Source organism: Mus musculus, chromosome 7, assembly GCF_000001635.26.
Source record: "Mus musculus strain C57BL/6J chromosome 7, GRCm38.p6 C57BL/6J".
Taxonomy (NCBI): domain Eukaryota; kingdom Metazoa; phylum Chordata; class Mammalia; order Rodentia; family Muridae; genus Mus; species Mus musculus.
Window position 1 is genome coordinate 118,258,956 of NC_000073.6, and position 22,658 is coordinate 118,281,613.

General features: G+C 45.3%; 1 long non-coding RNA gene and 1 other non-coding gene across 2 annotated transcripts; both read left to right on the top strand.

Annotated features, from left to right (window-relative positions):
- The first annotated feature begins 956 nt into the window (after positions 1-956).
- Positions 957-21,469, top strand: Gm34999. Its single transcript, XR_378449.3, has 3 exons — positions 957-1,282; positions 8,610-8,751; positions 21,281-21,469. It is a non-coding gene; the product is annotated as a predicted gene, 34999 (long non-coding RNA).
- Positions 20,906-21,010, top strand: Gm23229. The gene has a single exon (XR_003946933.1). It is a non-coding gene; the product is annotated as a U6 spliceosomal RNA (small nuclear RNA).
- Positions 21,470-22,658: the final 1,189 nt, after the last annotated feature.

The following is a 22,658-nucleotide window of genomic DNA, read 5'->3' on the forward strand; positions in this document are numbered from 1 at the left end:
GGGAGCATCCACCGCAGTGGAAACTCCTATACCTTCAGAGTGCTAAGGGTTTCCCTCTGGACTTCATGGTATTGTCAAGGTGATATCAGAACCTTACATAAGCGGTGTAAAGAAAGCAAGCATTAACTCCGTGTGTCTGCTGAACATACAGAGGGCGAATATAAGCATGTATGTGTCCATATACATGCAGTACACGCATGGCAGCAGGGTTACATGAAACTATTCCTCAGCACTTAGGAGGCTAAGACAGAAAGGTGAGTAGTGTTCAAAGCTGTCTGGACTGCATAGGAAGACCCTTTCTCAAACAGACAAGCAAACAAGGAGGCTAGAGAGACAGCCCAGAGGTTAAGAATAACTGCTGCTCACACGGAGGACTTGAGGTCAGTCCCCAGCACTGACCTCAGGGCAGTGGCATACAACCACCTGTAACTCTAACTCCAGGTCTCTCTAAGCACCTGTACTCACAAGCACATAAACACACACACACACACAGGCACGCACACACACACACTCATATTGCACATAGTTTAAAAATATAAATCCCTTTTTTTTAAACAAAGAGAAACAATAGTACAACATATTACCAAAGCTCTCAAGGAAGCTGTCCTAGCTCGTGTTTTACTGCCTTGACACAGAGCAGGGTCATCTTGGAACAGAGAACCTAAACTGAGGAGTAGTTGATGGCCTTTAGGAAAGCCTGTGGGCATTTTCTTGATGATTGATCTGGGTGGGTTCAACCCAAGGCTGTCCATTCCACCCTGTCCTGAGTTGTATAATAAAGCAGGCTGGGCAAGCCATGGAGAGCAAGCCAGTAAGCAGCATTCTTCAACGGACTCTGCTTGAATTCCTGCCCTGACTTCCCTCCACGGTGGACTATTAACCTAGAAACTAGATAAACCCTCCTCTCCAAGTTGTGTTTTGTCATGGTGTTTTACCTCAGCAATAGGAAGCAAAGGAGAGCAGAAGCCAAGAGTTATATTGCACACCTGCTATGTAACAGATGGCAGAGATAAAGACTGTTACAAAACAGACAAGGGTTGGGCTGCAGTGGCAGAGCACTCGCCTGCATGAGGCCATGTGTTTGCTCCCTAGCATCAAAAAGAAAGGAAGAGAAAGTGTTGTTAAGATGTACATAGGCAAGATATAAAAAAAAATGATTAGCAGCCATGGGGTGAAAACCCATGAGTACATACATACCACTGAAGAGCCACTGCTACCCACAGCGCCCAGAGCACCTGTGCTTACCCGCAGGGCACCGTCTTGGAGTACTTCTTGTCACTAGGTGAGGTTCATGAATGTGTGGCCCGTGTAGTCCCATTTGATCTCTTAGAAAGACTTGAACTCTGGTATGATGTCTTGCTGACTCCATCTTGAAAACCTTATTGTTACAATTGTAATGAGATCTACATTTTCCCCTTTGCAGTAAGACCCACTGACTACACAGTGAGTGAAGAGAGAGAGCGAGAGAGAGTGAGAGAGAGAGAGAAAGAGAGAGAGAGAGAAGGAAGGAAGGAAAGAGGGAAGGAAGGAAGGAAGGAAGGAAGGAAGGAAGGAAGGAAAGGAAAGGAAAGGAAAGGAAAGGAAAGGAAAGGAAAGGAAAGGAAAGGAAAGGAAAGGAAAGGAAAGGAAAGGACATGATTATTTGTTTCTGGGTATGGTGGAGGAGAAAGTTTATTGTAGATGTGTGGGAGAGCACAGCCAGAGGCAGGGACATCTGGGAGAGTCTAGAGTAGGTCATGTGAGGAGATTTGGGAGTGGAAAAAGGGAGAGTCAAGAGGCCAGGAGAGTAAAAGGTAGACAAAAGGAAGGGCCAGGTAACCCAAGTGGCTGGATTATATAGGGAAGGGAGGCTGGGGGAAGGACAGACTAGCCTTTGGGCTGGAGAAGTTTAGGATAGGGCATAAAGTATGCCAGCCATACCCTATAATAGGTAGGGACCAAGAGATGCTGGAAGAACTTGGTAGCCAGGTCAGGTTTAATATGTTAAATGGGCACCTTAGTTACCCATTTGGCCCCAGGTTTGAGACCTAACACATAATTTTTCACAGAACTTAATAGGACAATTTTCAGTTTCATATGCAAATACACAGAGCAGCAACAACAACAACAACAAAAACCCCACTTAGGATAGCTAAACCAATCTTTAATAGCCAAAGAGCTACTGGAGATATCACCATCCTTGTGCTGGCTAGATTTCTTAACACAGACTGTAGTCATGTGAATGGAGGAAACTTCAATTGAGAAAATGCCTCCATAAGATCAGACTGCAGGCAAATCTGCTGGGCATTTTCTTTATTAGTGATTGATGGGAGAGGGCCCAGCTCATTGTGGGTGGTGCCACTCCAGGGCTGGTGGACCTGAGTTCTGTAAGAAAGCAGATTGAGAGCCATGATGAGCAACTCAGTAAGCAGCACTCCTCCATGGCTCTGCATCAGCTCCTGCCTTCAGGTTCCTGCCCTTTTTGAGTTCCTGTCCTGACTTTTTTCAATGATGAACAGTGATGTAAAAGTGTAAACCAGATAAGCCATTTCTTTCCCAACTTGCTTTTACTCACGGTGTTTCATCACAGCAATAAAACCCTATCTAAGACAATCTCCAATCTCAAATTGTACTACAGAGATACAGTAATAAAAACAGCAACACTGGGGCTGGTGAGATGGCTCAGCGGGTAAGAGCACTGACTGCTCTTCTGAAGGTCCTGAGTTCAAATCCTAGCAACCACATGGTGGCTCACAACCATCCTTAATAAAATCTGATACCCTCTTCTGGAGTGTCTGAAGACAGCTACAGTGTACTTACATTAAAAAAAAAAAAAAAAAAGCAAAACTCAAAAACAACAGACACATTGATCAATAGAATAGAACTAAAGACCCAGACACACGTTCACATACATATGGAACCCAATTTTTTAAAATAAAGAAATCAGAAATACACACTGGGAAAAAAAAAAGACAGCATCTTCAATAGATGCTGTTAAACTGGATGGCTACATATAGAAAAATAGGCCCATATTTATCACCCTGCAGAAAACTCTACCCCAAATGGATCAAAGACCTCAACATAAGGCCAGTTACCCTGAACCTAATAGAAGAGAAAGTGAGAAATAAGTTTGAACTCATTGGCACAGGAAAAGCCTTTCTGAACAGGACACTAGCAACACAGGTCCTAAGATCAACAATAAGTGGGACCCCATGAAACTGATAAGCTTGTGCACAGCAAAGGAACTGTCAATTGGAAGAGAGCAGCAGCCTACAGAATGGGAAAAGATTTTTACCAACTACACATCCAATAGAGGGCTAAAAAGCTAAAATATAGAAAGAACTAAACAAGCTGGGTGTGGTGGTGCACGCCTTTAATCCCAGCACTCGGGAGACAGAGGCAGGCAGATTTCAGAGTTCGCGGCCAGCCTGGTCTACAGAGTGAGTTCCAGGTCAGCCAGGGCTACACAGAGAAACTCTGTCTTGAAAAAAACAAAAACAAAAACAAAACGAAGCAAACAAACTAAAGGCTCCCTTCCTGGCATGTAGTCCTGGCATGCTTCAGTCTCCTCTCTGAGCCTCCCACACCCTTAGCCACACCTCCGAGATAGGGCTTTTATGATGCTCTCTTTCCGGTTCCCTCCTTGAGCATGTCACCTGCTTCCTAGCGTGTCTGCCAGTAAGGCTGCCAGGGCCTTCACAACCCTCATCCTCCACCCTCAACAGAGCCCCCACCAGCCCCACAACTGAGAGGACAATGGGAAAGGTGGTGTCATCCGAGCTCCAGGCATTTCCTGTATCTGGTCACAGACACAGTAGAGGGGTCTTCTGCAGAAAGCAGAGATATGGCAGGCCCAGCTGTTGGAAGGACTGGGAGAGCAGCGGGAGGATGATAGATGCCGCAGCTTCTCTTTCTTCCCATGACCTAGTGATATAATGAGAGGTCTGTTTGTTTTTGAGGCAAGTTCTCACTGTGAATCTCTGGCTAGCCTAGAACTCAGATGTTTGTGCCTCTAACCCCCAAGTGCTGGAATTAAAGGTATGTACCACTATGCCAGGCATATATTTCACTTTTTTTGTTTGTTTTTTCAAGACAGGGTTTCTCTGTATAGTCCTGGCTGTCCTGGAACTCACTTTGTAGACCAAACTGGCCTCGAACTCAGAAATCTGCCTGCCTCTGTCTCCTGAGTGCTGGGATTAAAGGCGAGCGGCACCACGCCCGGGTTTTTTTTTTTTTTTTTTTTTTTTGGTGATACTAGAACCTGGGGCCTTGTATATGCTGGCCAAGAAAACTACTGCTGGGCTGTAGCTCAGGCCAGATTAGGAATGCCCCCAATTGCTGGCCCACAGATACTAAACCCTTGGATTTTCCTTAGTGGTAGGTTGAGAGGAATGCTTTTGTTAGTCACAAGTCCCTTTTAACCCTACCCCAGTGTATGCTAATGAGATGGCTCTTGGTGGGCCCCTAGATAGCTTCAGAATGGGGGCTGGGAACCACCCATTTGGTGGAGGTTGGAACTTTAAACCCCATTCCTGGAACTCTAAGGAAAAGACAAAGTCTAGAGACTAAATTCGGTTGCCAGTGGCTAGTGGCTTTTTCAGACCTGTGCTAGGGCCTCAATAAAATCCCTCCACATGAGGTTGGGAGTGCTTCCTGTCAAGTGAACATTTGAAGGTTCCAAAAGGGTAGTGCATAGAGAGACATGTGTTCCCAGCCCTGTTCTCCATACCCACTCAACCATTCCTGAATTATATGCTTTATAATAAACCAATAGTGGTTTTTAAAAGTGACTTTCTGAGTTCCATGGAAGGGTTGCAATTGTAGGAAACGCCAGTTTAGAGCCAGGAGGATGGGACATTAGGTCAAGGACCCACAGTGTGGATAGAGACAGCCAACTCCCACAAGTTGTCCTCTGTCCCACAAGTGACTCACATAGACATTGTGGTGTGTGCATGTGCACACACACACACAAATAAGTAAGTAATTTTTCAAAAAAACTAAACCTCTCAATTTATTGTTGGAAGGTGAGAAATAATGTTGTAAATCAGGCACACTACAGCCAGACAGCCTGTCTTTGAATGACTTAGTTTATGTCATCACCTGCTGCTACCATGTGTGGTGCATAGTGACAAGCGCCCCCTTTAAAAGGTCCCAGGCACCCCAAGTCATTCACTCCATCTTGTTTGTTCTCTCTCTCTCTCTCTCTCTCTCTCTCTCTTCCCACTCTGGCCTTTTGCCCTCTCCCCTCCCCCAGTAAACCTGTTGAGCTAGATTTTTTCGTGCCATGATCTCTTAGTGGGACACCTTGGCCCCCAACTCACCAAGGGAATCTTCTTGTTGCTTTCTCCTAACACCTAGGGCTTGTGATGGATATCTGACATAGGGACAATATTGGGGCACTGAACCCCTTATTCTGTGGGTCTGCATTAACTCTCGGATGTAAATGTCAGAAGTATATTGAATGGGCATCTTGGATGGTTGGGTCATGGGTAAAAATGAATGTATCTGGTGTCACACATTTTGAGCACAGAAATAGCTCATTCCTACCATCCACTCTCAGGCCCATAACTCAGATTATTTGAATCTATCTGAATCTAGCCAGAGCCAGCTCAGTGGAAAATGCTAACTTCAGAAGACATCAGGGCTACCTAATTGGGGGGTGGGGTATGGCTCTGAATATAAACACTCCAGGACCTGTTCTGTAAGGGAACAGTGTACCCATAAAGCAACAAACTCCAATACTCCCTGAAAGACTATGACAAACCCAAGTGTGGGATGGCCTTCTCAAGGAGAGCTGGAATTCAGGGGTTTAGCACTGACCTTACACACTGTCTTAGTGACTCTCAGGTTACCTCTCAAATGCTTGCCAAGAACTTCTCCTGTTTTCGTTTTGATTACTGAGACTGGAGGGTGGCTCCAGGGGTGGCTTAGATGGGATTAATATCTGATAAGATAAAGCCAGGAGCTGTTAGGATTGCAGAAAGGGTTTAGGGAGTACCTTTCACTGTGAAGGGGACTTGGAGTGGGATTCCTGGGAAATTAAAGGGTAACAGCTGGAAAGGGAGGAAAGGCCCCAAGCAAATGTTAATTGCTTGGAGTTCTTGATTCTCACTTTAGAGAGGCTTCGGCCAGGCTCCCATAGTGATTGGCTGGAAATGTAGTTCAATTACAGGGTTTGCCTAACATGCTAGACCCTGTGTTCTATCAGTGTGCACAGGCATGCATGCAGACAGACAGACAGACACACACACACACACATACAATACACATACATGGTAGTACAGGATGCTAGCCACAGAACACTATGGGGACTGAGAATATACAATACTAGTAGTTTGCCTGGAGCAAAATGTAGAGCCACATGTACTGCCCACAATTCAGCCCCGTGAATATTTCCCTTTTCCAGGGTCCTGCAGGGCTGTCCCAGGAAGGGGTTATAATGCTGCATCTGTCCACTTCTGTGTGCTGCCTGCATAGCACATAGAGGTTGACCATGTCCTAGTCTTCTCTTCCTCAGACAGCTGCACACAGGCTACACACAAACACAGCACTTCTGTGTGCAGGGATTTGAATGTGCACGAGTTTGGTGAGTGTTCTGACGCAAACCCCTGCAGATCCAGAATGGCAAGTATGTACTTTGCTCGTAATCTTTGAAACTTTCAATCTCTGCTTTGGTCATCCTTTGATCATAGGGGAACCCCATAAGGCTGTAGATGGATGTTTCTCTCTCTCTCTCTCTCTCTCTCTCTCTCTCTCTCTCTCTCTCTCTCTCCACACACACACACACATAACCACCACATGAGTATGAGTAATTGTATATTGATTATATAGGTGATCATATATTGGGCTAGGTGGTGGTGTGTATACGTTTAATCCCAGCACTTGGGAGATAGAGGCAGTTGGATCTCTGTGAGTTTGAGACCAACCTGGTCTACAGAGTGAGTTCGAAGACAGCCAGAGCTACACAGAGAAACCCTGTCTCAAAAAAACAAAAATTGCGGGGCGGTGGTGGCACACGCCTTTAATCCCAGCACTTGGGAAGCAGAGGCAGGTGGATTTCTGAGTTCGAGGCCAGCCTGGTCTACAAAGTGAGTTCCAGGACAGCCAGGGCTACACAGAGAAACCCTGTCTCGAAAAAAACAAAAAAACCAAAAAAAAAAAAAAAATTATGTATGTGGCTCAATTTTCTTGCGCATGAAGCTGACCTGATGAAGGGTTGGATCGTATCCTTTCGTGTAGTGTGCCAGAGATGAAGCAATGTGTAGGCTCACTGCCCAGACAGACAGACACAAGGCCTGCTGGGGACTGGCAACCTTTTCTGAGAATTACCTCCTGGGTCTTATCTTCCCTCTCAAGGCCCACTCAATTCTCGCCTAGAGATTATCTTGACTTCATGAACTAAAACAATTCCCTATTTTCTGACCTTATAGAATTATCTTAGACACTCTTTGGCACGCAAATGTACTGAGTCTATGTTGTTGTTGTTTTAAGACAAGGTCTTGGGGGCTGGAGAGATGGCTCAGTGGTTAAGAGCACTGACTGCTCTGTTCTGAGTTCGATTCCCAGCAGCCACATGGTGACTCACAACCATCTGTAATGGAGTCTGATGTGTCTGAAGACAGCTACAGTATACTCATATAAATAAAATAAATACTTTTTTTTTTTTGGTTTTTTGAGACAGGGTTTCTCTGTGTAGCCCTGGCTGTCCTGGAACTCACTTTGTAGACCAGGCTGGCCTCGAACTCAGAAATCCCCCTGCCTCTGCCTCCCGAGTGCTGGGATTAAAGGCGAGAGCCACCACGCCCGGCTTTATTTTGTGTTTTGGCTTCTTGAGGAAACCCACAACCTTTCCTGGTTCCCATTAGTGCACACCACAGCAGACATTAAGGATCAGTCGCCTAGGATCTGAGTTTGGACCCCGGCATTCTTGAAACAGACTGGAATGATCTCCTCTATACCTGTAACCCCACTGCTTGGGGAGTTGAGACAGGGGGATTGCTGGGGCTTGCTGACTGCCATACTACTTAACAATTGAAAGTCCAGGGAGCACCCGTGCTTCAGAGGACTAAGGGGAGAGTAATGGAGGGCACCAGTGCCCTACTCTGACATCCCCATGCATGCATGTACTACAGTCAGGGACAACACACATATGTGTGCATATGCTACACTCATAGATAAATGAGCATGCATGTACTGCATTCATAGACAACATACATATGCATGCATATACTATATTCACACAGCACACATGTGTATATATACTACACCCAGACAACATGTGTGTGCATATACTACACTCATACATAATGCACACATATATGCTTACATGTACTATACTTATAGTTAACACATAGATGGGTGTATATATTATACTCACAGATTACACACATACATATACACCTCAAAATAAAACAAAACCTACAAAATAAATAAAATGCAATGGTTAAAAAATATACGTTGATAATAAATGAGTGATATATGAATACCTAGCCCGTCAAACGTTATTGTTGCCTGACAGCAAGCCCAAGGCCGGCCATTCCTGTGTTTCCTAGAAAGCCAGGGAGATTGAAAATGTGCATCTCTTTTGAATTTGTTTTGTTTATCAATTTCCATAACTTTTCTCTTCCAAGAATGTAGAAAACAAAAGATGACACCATCATATACTAGGGCATGATTCCCAAAGAGGAGCTTACAAGGACCCCTGTGCTGTGACATGTGGATGAATACCCAGTGAGGAGTGGGCTCTTCAGTCAAGGAAGTGAAAAGCATGAGGTCGGTATTGCTTCCCAGTTTGTCTCCAAGAGGGGCTCACTCTAAACCTTTTCTGGAGTCTCTGTCTGTTCGTCCCAGTAGAGACAGCCCTGACAGAAAAGAGTCTACGCAAGTCCAGCTTGTGAGTCAAGGGGGTTATTGGCGTTCTTTATGGGAGCATAAGGAGCATGGAAGACTGTGCATAATGGCAGCTGTGTCACCAGAAAGGCTGCTCAACGTGGCAGACACAGCATAAAACTGCATCGTGGAGTCTCCTGCACAATTTGCAGCCATCTTTCCCAGAGGGTTTGCTCTTCCCTAGAATTGTCCATTATCCATATAACTTCAAGGATGAGGCCTTTTGAGTCTTGTAATTTTCATGAACTTCCAGAGTCTTGCAAGTTTCTTCTGAGTGTCATGAGATACCCTTGAGATACCCTCCTCCTTCCAGAAGGGGATGTTTCAATCTAGAGACACATGGGGACCTAACAGACTTCCCAACTTTTTGACTTAGGAGTCCTATTTTCATATATGGGGCTACATTCAAAAGAATGGAATTCAGAGAACACTCCTACAGAGATGGATGCTGTTTTGAATAGCAAGGGAGAGATGCTTATGATAAGAACTAGGCAGTCTTACCTTTATTTTCTGACATATTTCTTCAAACGCTGGTGCCTATTGTCTGATGGGAAAGGTGATGGATGGATCACTGCCCTTTATCTGGAGCTGGAGTATCAGGAACCATGTTCTTTATTGAACTCCTTGAGTTTCCTTGTTATTAGACGCGTTCTCACGACCGGCCAGGAAGAACACCACAGACCAGAATCTTCTGCGGCAAAGCTTTATTCTTACATCTTCAGGAACAGAGTGCAAGAAGCAAGAGAGCAAGAAGCAAGAGAGGGAAAAAACGAAACCCCGTCCCTCTTAAGGAGAATTCTCCTTCGCCTCGGACGTGTCACTCCCTGATTGGCTGCAGCCCATCGGCCGAGTTGACGTCACGGGGAAGGCAGAGCACAAGTAGTCATAAGATACCCTTGGCACATGCGCAGATTATTTGTTTACCACTTAGAACACAGGATGTCAGCGCCATCTTGTAACGGCGAATGTGGGGGCGGCTCCCAACATCTCCCCCTTTTTCTTTTAATAAGAGCAAATAGGCCACCCATATTAATGAGAGTGGAGATAGAGGTCAAATCCCCAGTGTGTAGGTAAAGGAGCCATGTACAGGATTAGCTCTTAGGCTTACAGGCTTTTACCCAGAGCAACCCTGACCTGCTCCCGTGTCGTTTTGCCTGGGGGAAGGGAACTAGGACACTGAACCTTCATGAAAGATGACATGTCTCCCTAGAATAGGCTCATATATGCCGCAGAGCCTTTCCATTGCAGTGCTTAGCCTTGCAACTCTCTCGGGCTGCTGAAGCACACTCACTCTATCCCGTGCAATGAGACTAGCCTCGTGGGATATAAGAGCTGAGTGGCCAGCGACCTATTGCCTAAGCATAGATAACCATATATCAGGGGGAGCTCCATGTTCTAGAGCTGCAAGCGCCTGGGCAATAACCACCTTGTCTCTCCTAGTTTAGGCCTTAAGCTTACAGACCAATCAAAGAAGCAACACTAATCCACAGCAAAGTGTATCTCCAAATAATATTAATCCCACCCATTTTTTAAAGAAAGAAAATGCTGAGGAGATCCAATTGGGTAATCCTTTGGTCAGCGACAGGTCCAAGCGCGTGGAGTTGACCTGAAGTCTCAATTCCCGAAGGATCTGTTCAAATTCAGCCATCCAATTCTGTAACATATACTGAAAAAGACTTTTTGACAAATTAGCTGCCCTAGTAAATTTAACATACTGAATGGAAATAACACACAATCCCGGAAACTTTTGTTCACATCCCTGCTGAGTTATTTGTCATAATACATCTAGTTGTATCTGGACCTGTCCAGACAGAGCCAAGGCTGTCTGAATTAAGGCCAAACCCAGTTCCTAGTTAGTGGTAAAAAAGCAGGAGAATACTTGAGCATTATACATCACCGTCATTGGGAGTGGAAATGTCGACATTATCCCCCAACGCTGCTCTCTCTTTATTATTGACGCCCTGGACATCACCAAGACGAGGGACATTAGTATTCCCTTGGTCAGTCTGGATTTTTCGGGTGAGTCTTTCTGGTACCCAAAATGGGTTGTCTTCATTCTGTGGGAAAACACAGACAGCTCCCCTGGATCTTACCAAGATAGGATCCGGGCCATACCATTTATTATCAAGGACATTTTTCCATTTAACCATCTCATTGGGCCTATCTGGCTCTGTACAATGACGTTCAGCCGCAGTATGGCCATGAACATCAATATTTAAAAAATTGAGTGTAAAGAGTGCCATAGACACCGACACTCTTGGTGCTCGGGGTACAGTCTCCTCAAAAGTTCCCCTCTTCTGTTTTATAAGATAGGCTTTGAGGGTGCGATGCGCACGCTCAACAATACCCTGTCCTTGAGGGTTGTATGGAAGTCCAGTCAGGTGGGTCACGTCCATCTGACGGCAGAACTGCTGGAATTTTTGAGACGTATAAGCTGGTCCATTATCAGTCTTAAGGAGTCTGGGTTTCCCCCAAGCACTCCATGCCTCAAGGCAATGTTGAATCACATGTGAGGCTTTTTCTCCGGTTAACGGAGAGGCAAACATGATGCCAGAACATGTGTCAATGGACACATGGAGATATTGAAGTTTTCCAAAGGAAGAAACATGTGTAACATCCATTTGCCAGACCTGTAGAGGTCGAATACCGCGTGGGTTAATTCCCACATGAGGAACTGGCAAGAACTCACAGCAGCTTTGACATTGAGTAACAATGTCACGGGCTTCTTTTCTTGTCAAGGAGAAACGACTGCGTAATGTTTCAGCCGTCACATGAAAATTGTTATGAAAATTTCTTGCAGCCTCTACCGGGGATGATAGGGCAGCAGCCACCACTTTAGTGGCCTTATCTGCCAAATCATTTCCCAGAGCCATGGGGCCAGGTAGGCCTGAGTGGGCTCTAACATGAGTAATATAAACAGGAGATCTTCTAGATAACAAAACTAATTGTATCTGCTGAAAAATATTGGCAACTCTACTGGAAGGCTTAATCACTCCAGCCACTTCTAAAAGATTTACTGCATTAACCACATAATAGGAATCTGACACAATATTAAGGGGTTTTAAAAAGGTTTTTAAAACTTCTAAGACCACTAAACATTCTACCACTTGAGGTGAATTTTCATTATACTGTTTGGATACCACTTTACCATTAGCCACATAGGCACCTATGCCAGTTTTTGATCCATCAGTATATACCACAATCCCATTTTTAAGTGGGTTTCTTACTGTTATTTGTGGAAACACAACAGATTGATTTTGGGCAAACTGTAAGATTGGATGCTTTGGATAATGGTTATCTATTTTTCCTGAAAAGGAGGTAACTAAAACTGCCCAATCATTAGATGTGGCTGCCAAGGTTTGAACCTGTGCAGCGGTATAAGGTACAATTAAAAGATATGGACTTTGCCCAAAGTGGGTGATTGCTGCTTTTAGGCCTTTAAGGGCAAGCTGTGCAATTGCATCAGGATACCAATCTATTATTTTAGCTGGGGATACGTTTGGATGGATCCACAACAATGGCCCATTCTGCCACAAAACTGCAGTTGGCAATTGTGCTGTCTTAAAGACACACAAACTGAAAGGCTGCGAATCCTCAATACGTTGTAATTGTGCATTCTGTAAGGCCTTTTCCACTTTTTGTAAGGCCTGGTTAGCAGCTAGAGTAAGAGTCCTAGGGGAGGAGATATGAGGATCTCCTTCTAAAATACTAAACAAAGGCCTTAACTCAGCGGAAGGAATCTTTAAAAAAGGTCTGAGCCAATTAATATCTCCCAACAGCTTTTGAAAATCATTTAAGGTATGGAGGTGATCTCTTCTTATCTCTACCTTTTGGGGCACAATCTTATCTGGGGACACCACAGAGCCCAAGAATTGTCCTGTATCAGAAATTTGGACCTTTTCTGTGGCTATCTGTAAACCCCACTGACTTAAAGTTTTAAGTAGAAAAGGATATGCCTTTTGTAGCATGGTAAGGTCTTTATGGCACAGGAGGATGTCATCCATGTAAAGGAGCAAAATTAAAGAGGGGAATTGTTCCCTCATTGGCAAAAGAGCTTTTTGCACATAAAGCTGGCACATTGTAGGACTATTGGACATCCCCTGTGGTAAGACCTTCCATTGATACCTCTTATCAGGTTTAGCAGAATAAGCTCTCTGACCCGTTAACAAGTCAAAAGTCCAATCTCTCTGCTCTGGAGTTAAAGCAGCAGCGTTTGCTCGGTCCTGCGCCTGTGCAGCCTCTCGCCACAGAGATCTCCATTCCAAATATTTGCCCATATTAGGGAGAGCGGCTTTTGCAATCATTTGCCAGTCGGCAGGAGTTAGTGCCATGCCGGCAAGCCTGTCTAACTGCACCAAGGTAAAATTAGCATTAATTCCATATTTAATCTGCACATATTCTACCGGAGCGTGGACACGCCCACCCTCGGCTCCTTCAAAGACTGGAAATGCCTGTTGTATTTTCCTTTGTTCCTCTCGGGGAATGAATGAGTCTGCGCACTGCCTCTCTGCGCACTGCCTCTCTGCGCATTGTTGACGCACTACGGGCTGACGCACTACGCAGGGCGGGGACTCCGCATAGGGCGGGAGTGCACCTGGTAGCCGATTGCCCTGAGGCCAATTAGCAAACTGGCCTTCGCCAGCCGCTTTTGGCTTTTTCCTTAAATGACTAGTTAGCACTTTACTTGGCGGCTGGTATCCTTTTCTTTCATAATGAGCCGCTTTTTTCTCCCAGTCTGTTTCTTCAGAGCACAGGCTCCTTCTCCTAGAGACCTCCGCTAATTGATCTTTCTTCTTTTCCCTTTTTCCTCTTTTTCTTCTAATCTCTCTCCAGGTATTCCTACCTAACCTTAACTTTTCCTCGGGTTCAAGACCCTTGGAAAGGCCTGTATACTTATTTTGTGTACCATATTTCCTTTTTGTTCCTACTCTCTCTCCCCGCTTTACTTCTGATAGCTTGTCCTGAATTTCCTCTAGAATTTTCAGCCCTATCTTAACCACTATATAACATGTGAAAAGGAACAAAAGGGCTTCTAACACTAGAAAAAATTCAAGGCCAAACATAACTTGTAAAGCCATTTTCCACTTTACTTCTGATAGACTGTCTTGAATTTCCTTAGAAAGTTCAAGATCAGACTTACCTCGTTCCCCAGCTGAAAAGTTCTGAATTCATACAGTTGAATCCTTCTTAACAGTCTGCTTTACGGGAACCTTTATCACCGTCGTTCCCCAGCTGATGAGTTCTGAATTCGGCAGTTGAATCCTTCTCAACAGTCTGTGTTACGGGAACCTTTATAAACGTGATCCGCAGTTCTGGTTCCGGAATGAGGGATCCTCCTTGCGCCAGTCCCGAGTTTTTTTCTCGTCCCGGGTTTCGGCACCAATTGTTATTAGACGCGTTCTCACGACCGGCCAGGAAGAACACCACAGACCAGAATCTTCTGCGGCAAAGCTTTATTCTTACATCTTCAGGAACAGAGTGCAAGAAGCAAGAGAGCAAGAAGCAAGAGAGGGAAAAAACGAAACCCCGTCCCTCTTAAGGAGAATTCTCCTTCGCCTCGGACGTGTCACTCCCTGATTGGCTGCAGCCCATCGGCCGAGTTGACGTCACGGGGAAGGCAGAGCACAAGTAGTCATAAGATACCCTTGGCACATGCGCAGATTATTTGTTTACCACTTAGAACACAGGATGTCAGCGCCATCTTGTAACGGCGAATGTGGGGGCGGCTCCCAACATTTCCTGATGAGGGACCTCATGTTCAGGGAAATAAAGTGCCCTGCCCAAGGTCTGTGAGAGCACCAGAGCCTGATAAATTAGAAAGCTGAAAAGAAAAAGGATGGTCAAAACAGAATATAAATATGCATGCCTGCATGTGTGCATGCATGTGCAGAGGCCTGAAGGACACTGGGTAGTCTGTATCACTCTCCACCTCATCCTTTAAGACGGGGTCTCTCATTGAACTTAGAGCTAGGCTGGTAGACAGTAAGCCTCAATTATCTTTCTGTCTCTAACTCCAGAAGCCCTGGGGTCACAGGTATACTAAGGCCAAGTTCAGCTCTATTTTACAGGTTTTTAAATTTAGATACTCTCTCTTGTGCAGCAATTGCTCTTACCAGCCAAGCTATCTCCTTAGACCCCTGGAATTCTTTGTTCTAAAGAGAACATTATTCAAAGAGCTTCCTCAGCCTAGAGCTCTGTGTGTGCCCCTTCCCTCCCCCCTTTTCTCCTTTATTCACCCCAGACAAATGTTTACTGCTGAGCTATTATACATCCCCAGCCTGTCCTATTCTTCTGAGATTCATGTCCTCACAACATGGACCTTCTGACAAGTAAATGTGGCTTGGGATTGGCTTCTCAATTGAGCGCCCTTTGAGGAATTTGACAACTTGGAGGCAGAGAGTTGGGAGCTGTTTATATAATAATGTGGCCTGAAAACAAGCAGGAGCGTTTGTTCGATCGTGGGTTTTGTAGTTACTCCTGCTGCAGAGTCTCCTTCACAAGAGGAAAGCCCTTTACCATCAGCCATTTAGAGAGAAGCCATGTGCTGCTCTGTGGGCTGTGTTCTCCTCCAGCAGGTGCTTTCCGTAACTGGCTGGTTTGCAATGCTTGGGTAACTCCATAGTTTGACCAGGCATTTCCAGATCTTCCCTGGGAGAAAAGAGCCATTGGCTGCGGTTCCTAGGGGAAAACCAGCTCTGACAGCAAAGCTTTTCGAACCCAACCTGTAACTTACACATTAGGAATTGCCACAGGTGATTCTAGTTAGAAGCACCCCTCACTCCAAGGGGTTGACAGCGTCAGTACAGAAGCAGTTTAGGTCACCAGCATCCACAGAGCCACCCTAGGGTCTCAACATGCTTTCTCCTTTGGCCTCATCTGTTGAAAACCCAGATCCCAAAATGTTCTAGAAGCAGTGGTTCTCAGCCTTCCTGATGCTGCGACCCTTTAAGATAGTTCCTTGTTTTGTGGTGACTCCCAATCATAAAATTATTTTTGTTGCTATTTCATAACTGTAATTTTGGTACTGTCATGAATTGTAATGTAAATCTCTGTGTTTTCCAATGGTCTTAGGTGACCCCTGTGAAGGGGTTGTGTGACCCCCAAAAGGGTCGCAGTCCCATAGGTTGAGAACCGCTGCTTTAGAAGGTAAGGCTTTGAGAGCTGGAGATGTTAGCTCAGTTGGCAGAGTGCTTGCCAGGCATGCAGGAAGTCCTGGTTCCTCCCAAAGCATGGGGCAAACACCCAGGTGGTGGTGCATGCCTGCAATTCTAGCATTGAGAGGTAGAGGCCGGGATGGTCAGGCTGTGGAAACTGAGTCCACGAGAAGAGGACTAGTACCCTTAAGAGAGAGGCCTCGCCCTGATATAGCTACCTTTTTACATTACTGTGAAAAAATTTGAAGAGAAGAGAAAGAGTTATTTGGGCTTACAGTTTGAGCAGTCTTCATTTACAACAGCAGAGAAGGCACAACAGACTTCACACTGTGGAGAATGTGTCTAGGATTCCTCAAATTTCCACAGAGCAGGAAGCAGAGACAGAGAGGGGAAGAACTTGGGTTAGAAACAGGCTTGACTATGACCTGTAAGGCGAGGCTCTACTGATCCACTTCCTGTAGTCACGTTCCACATTGTAAGGTTCTCCAATCTTTCTGAACGGTGCCACCACGTGGAGACCAAGTGTTCAAACACTGTAAGGACATTTCGCATTCAAACCATTACCCCTACTGTGGGAAGGTATAGTACAAAAGTTATAGAAGTTAGGTCCTCCTCAGACACTGCATCTGTTGGTGTCTCGACACTGGACTTTCTAGATGGTAGAATTCTGAGAAATGAATTGCTGTTTGTAAGCCGCCAGTCTATCCCAGTCTGTAACATCACGCTGTAGCCTCCCACACAAAGACAAGCATCTACTGGTACATATGGTTCTCTGCTCCTTTGTTTATTTGTTTTGTGAGTCAGAGTCTGGACTATTGTTTGTTTGTTTGTTTTTAAACAGAATTTCACTATGTAGCCTGGCTAAAACTAACGTAGACTAGCCTAGCTTCAAATTCACAGAAATACACCTGACTTTATCTCCCAAGCCCTAGGCTTACAAACTTGAGTCATCCCTTGGGCCTTATTTGATTGACAGACAGGGAGCTCGTCTTGCAGTAGGCTTGGGAGGTGCCACTGCCCATTACTGCACCAGAACCCAGAGTGATCAGCCTAACGGAACCTGCTTTTCCTCAGGCTTTTCTGGAAGTCTGATTGCACAGTTAGTTATTATTTATGGTGGTATGTCTCAGGCTTCTCCCCATTTATTTAACTATCAGCTTAGAATGGATACCCAACTCCTTACTGACAGAATATATGTAACAGGCACAGCTACAACGGCACAGCCATGTAGTGTGTTCGTAGAGCGGGCAGAACTGGATTCTGAAGGAGCCCTGGGATCTCCTTATTGGTCATTACAGGTGACCTGTGCCCTCAGTGTTTTCTCTGGATTCCAAATTCTGCAGAAGAAAAGGGAGGCATTAGGTCCCCAACTTGTAAAAGCTGAGAAGTCCCAAATCAAACTCCAGAAAGAGTCCTACTTATCTTCTGTCTGTCTGTCTGTCTGTCTATCTATCTAGGTATCCCCCTCCCTCTCTTGAAATCTGCAACCCACAATCTTGGAGGCTAACAAGGGGAAAAGGATGAGGGGAGGGCTTCTCTTAGCCGCACAGACTCCTGGGACATCACTGTAAGCCTTTGACAAAGTTTGTACTCTCCAGCAGTAAATTTCTTTTTATTTATTTACTTATTTATTTTTAGAGACAGGGTTTCTCTGTGTAGTACTGGCTGTCCTGGAACTCACTCTGTAGACCAGGCTGGCCTCGAATTTAGAAATCCACCTGCCTCTGCCTCCCAAGTGCTGGGATCAAAGGTGTGCGCCACCACCAACCCGCTGGTAAATTTCTTTATGTTGTGTATTTCTTCACTTACTTATTTGACAGGTGGTCACGTGTCTAGGGTGTGAAACCGCTCTGTACCTGAGGACCTTGAACTTTTGATCCTCCAGCCTCCGACTTCCTTCGGAGTACTGGCCACCACACCCAGTTTCAGCTTTATTTTTGAGATAGAGCTTTGGTATGCAGCCCCGGCTGGACTCAAAATCACAACCTGCTTGCCTCCGCATCCTGAGGGGTAGGGTTACAGGTGTGCACCTTCACACCCTGTGGCATCCCTTATTTTAGAGAAAACTGAGACCCGAGGCAGTAAACGGACTCCCTCTGAGTGACCAAACTCTAGCCACTTTCTACCCCATTGTCCCCTCCCCTACGGCTTCACACTAGCACACAGGGACAGGAGTGAAGGGTGAAGGCAGGCTTGAAGACCCCACGGCACATGCGCCACTTAATCACCTTAAAACTGGGCGTGGTGGCACATTCCTGGAAGCCCTGGAGACAGGAAGAAGTTTAAGATCATCCTTGGCTAAAAATAAGTTTGAGGCCAGCCTTCATGACATGCGACCCTGTCTCAAAGCAAAAATAAAACACAACCAACCAACCAACCACCACCACCACCACCCAAAAAAACCAAAAAACAAAACCCACATGTTTTTAAAAACAAGATTTCTCCTCCCTTCATCACTTTCAAGCAAAGGGCAAAAAAAGTAAACTAAGGTATGGACTAGATTACCACAAAAGGTTTTTTGTGAGTTAGAAACTTCCAGAACAATAAGGTTTCTGCCCCTCTCGCTCACAAGTTTTGCGCATTCCACTCTGTGGCACTTTCTACGTGTTTAAGGAAACCCTTAGTCCAGATGCAACTTTGTTCCAATTCTGAGTCAGCCTTGGTTTCACTTTCAAATCACTGCGTAGCAGTCTGGTAAAACGTTGAGTAAGGAGTAAGAAGGGAAAGCTGGAGGGTGGGGCTGGGCGGGGCGAGTGAGCAATAGCTTGTTCAGAGGATGCCACCGGGGAGTAACAGGCAGTAATTAATAACATGGCGGTCAGAGTCACAGCCCTAGTGTTAATTAAAGAGCTTCCTCCTTGCTGGCTTATTCTCTAGGGCCCCCTTGGAGGAGCTCACGGACTTTAATGCTTCTGCCTGAGGTTGTTCGCATCCGTTGGTGGGGACTGGAAGGCCAGGTCCTCAGAGAATCAGAAAACAACACCACAAACCCAATAACCGCCCCTGGGCAGCTGGACTGGCTTCAGGGAGGTACATTGACCTGTACTTCCAAAAGCTTCAGACACATCTCAAATTGAGTTTTTATAACCCGGGTCCTGGCTTTTGTCAGGAGGGTGGGGTCTGGAGGGGACAGCTTCAAGATTAGCATACGGTAGAAGCCAACTGGCATAGAAGCACAAACCTTTCTATGACTATTACTGACCGTTTTTCCCTCTGGTACTTGGGACTTCATCAGGGACGCCCTGGGACTGAGCCATAGCTAAAACATTCCCATATTTTAGTGAGTCAGGAGAATCACCCAGATTGAAGTGTAGTCTGTATGGGCCTTGGGACCAAACTTGGCATTCAGAATTTCTCCCGAGTGATACTGATGCTCAGGGCCGTGAATAGACTTACAAGAAAGAATTAGGACAGTTCTGATACCTGGGTCTTGGTTTTGGGTTGGTGGGGAAGATTGAACAATAGGGTTGTCTGGGGCTTCCAAGAAGGTTCTGGTGTGAAATAGGGTCTGATGTGCATTGGCCTGAGGCAGTGTCAGAGGGACAAGGCATGCTGCTCAGCTGGCAGAGTGCCTGCTTCACATACAAGAAACCCTGGGCTCTGTCCCTAACACTACATAAACACAAGGCTTGGAGTCAAACTTGCAGTTCCAGTGCTTAGGACATAGAGGCAGGAGATGAAGGCCATCCTCAACTACACAGTAAATGTGAGACCAGCCTGAGTTACAAGTGGCTCTGCCTCAAACATTCCAGTAGGTTAGTTTTAAAAAATGTCAGCTAGCCCTGTCCTTCTGAGCTGACTCAGAAGGTCCAGCCTAGCCTGAGGGTCTTCATTTCTAACGGTACTGCTGAAGTTGCCAGTCCAGGGATCACATAGAAAAGATCATCACCAAGAGGAGACCATTGAGCGTCACAGCCATTATCAATGGCAACCAGCCGGTGGCCTCTCTAAGATTTGCTAAATCTCTGATTTATCTACTCCATGTGCCTCAGTTCAGGACAATGTTGCCCCTCTAGAACAGTGAGCAGCTGTCTTATTCCCCAGATAGTGGAGAAGAGGATTCTGGGACTCAGAGAGCTAGGGTCCGCCCCACCAAGTCAGGACCATAATTGAATACCCCACCTTTGGAAAAGAGGGCTCAGCTACCTGTTGTGTAAGCAAAGAGTGGAGGAAGTGAACTGCAACCAACCCTAGGGGCGTGGATGTCCAAAAGAAGAGTTCTCTTTTGGGAACCGGTATGCTATGTGTCAGGCCACTGAAAACTTAGAGGTCATTATTCTGGAGTTATTTCTCTAGCCAATGCAATGTTTTCTCCAGTTTTCATGTTCTTCACAACAGTTAAAAAGAGGAGGGGGGCCGGGCATGGTGGCACACGCCTTTAATCTCAGGAGGCAGAGGCAGGAGGATTTCTGAGTTTGAGGCCAGCCTGGTCTACAGAGTGAGTTCCAGGACAGCCAGGGCTATACAGAGAAACCCTGTCTTGAAAAACAAAAAACAAAACCAAAAAAAAAAAAAAAAAAAAAAAAAACCAAAAGAGGAGGAGGAAGATGATGAAGAGACGAAGAGACAGGGGAGGAAGAAGAAACAATAAAGCTGAGAAGAGGAGAGGGGAAGACAAGATGTGGTGGTGTGCTCTTCTATCACCATCTTTTCTGGAGGCTGAGGAAGCTAGAGCCTTTGAGCTCAAGAGTCTGAGGCCAGCCTGGGCAACAGTGACTATTCTTGTGTTAAATGAAAGAGGAAGTGAGAGGGGGGAGGGGGAGGGAGAAGAAAAAGAAAGAGAGCACGAGGCTACATATCCACTAAGCTTGAAGACGGCACAGAGATGAGGTGCACCAGCCTATAAAAATATCATTTATATAAAATTCTCTAAAAATGCATGTGCTTCTGGTTTTGGCAGCTTGCATTTAAAATTGGAACAATTAAAGAGATTAGTATGGTCCCTGTGTGAGGATGATGTATAAATTCCTGAAGAGGTCCACATTTTAAAATGTTATTCTCCTTTAAGAAAAACATTCGTGCCGGGCGTTGGTGGCACACGCCTTTAATCCCAGTGTTCCCGAGGAAGGGGCAGGCGGATTTCTGAGTTCAAGGCCAGCCTGGTCTACAAAGTGAGTTCCAGGACAGCCAGGGCTGTCTCAAAAAAAAAAAAAAAAAAAAAAAAGACAAAACCAACAACAACAAAAAACACCATTCATTTGTATCTCTATCTCTCTCTGAGACATTTCCTTTGCTTATGTATTTTTTATTTCTTTCAGGGCCATCTTTCTGACCATTACCTGGATTCGGGAGGCACGGTTAATCCTCACTCAGCTGAAGACACAGTCCTAAGCCTGTGGGAAGACACTTACTCTCTATTAAGGGCCTGCTGTTCTCCAGGCGTCCCAGACATCTCTTCCCATTCCCTACCTCATACATTGTTGTAAAAAGTTGCTGGGCCACTGGGAGCAGGACTGTGTGATATACCTTCTTAGAAAGTTTGCCGATATTTCTTTTTGGTTGGAGAGGGATGAGCACTGAGGCTCGGGGCTTTGTGGGGCTGAGCAGACACTGTACCCCTGAGCTATAAGCTCCAGCTCCTGCAAACACGTTTTAAAGCTAAGCATTCTACTCAGATAAAGAGTTGCCAAATAGAAAATGACACATATATTCAGCTGGAGGCCCGAGAAGCCATTAAGTCAGAAACTTGGGCTGTTAAGCCATTGATATTCTCTGGGTATCTCACGCTGGCCATTCAAACTCCTGCAGAGAGCTGGTTATTTAATTACACCACAAACAGAATTTTTGCAATTGTTTCTAAACAGCTCCTTCAGGTCTACTGGGGGTCTCAGGCTGAATTGATGTATGGTAAGTCTAATTTCTTTCTTTCTTTCTTTCTTTTTTTTTTTTGGCCTGGAGAGCTTTAAATATTGCTTTTTTGTTTTGTTCTGTTATGTCATTTGCAGACTATAAATTATATGGCAAAGAAGAACCATGTTTTAGGTAAAGGGTCAATTTGTTTCTATCCAAAACATGTCAAACATTGAACTTGAATTAAAGACATTCGCCACCACTGCCTGACTTTTTTGTTTTTTTGTTTGTTTGTTTGTTTTTGTTTTTGTTTTTTTTTTAGTTTTTCGAGACAGGGTTTCTCTGTGTATCCCTGGCTGTCCTAGAACTCACTCTGTAGACCAGGTTGGCCTCTAACTCAGAAATCCACCTGCCTCTGCCTCCCAAGTGCTGGGATTAAAACATTGAACTTGATGAAGACATTTGGATCTGGAGAGTGGCTCGGTGGGTAAGAGTGAGTGCTATGCAAAGACCTGAGCTCAAATCCCAGAGCCCACATAAAAAACAGCTGGACATAGCTGTGTGTGCCCAGGGGAGAAGTGGGGAGCTCTAGCCTTGATGCTGTGTAGGGTGAAGACAGGAGGGTCACTGGCTTGCTAACTGCTAGCCTAGGTCAGGTTCAGTGAGAGTCCCTGTCTCACAGGAATACAGTGAAGAACAGACACTCAACTTCTTGACTCTGCATGTGCACACTAGTGCATATAACACACACCGTACACACATTCCGAACACCATAAATACACCACACATATATATACCATATATACACATACATACACCAAACTCAAATACCACATGCACACATAC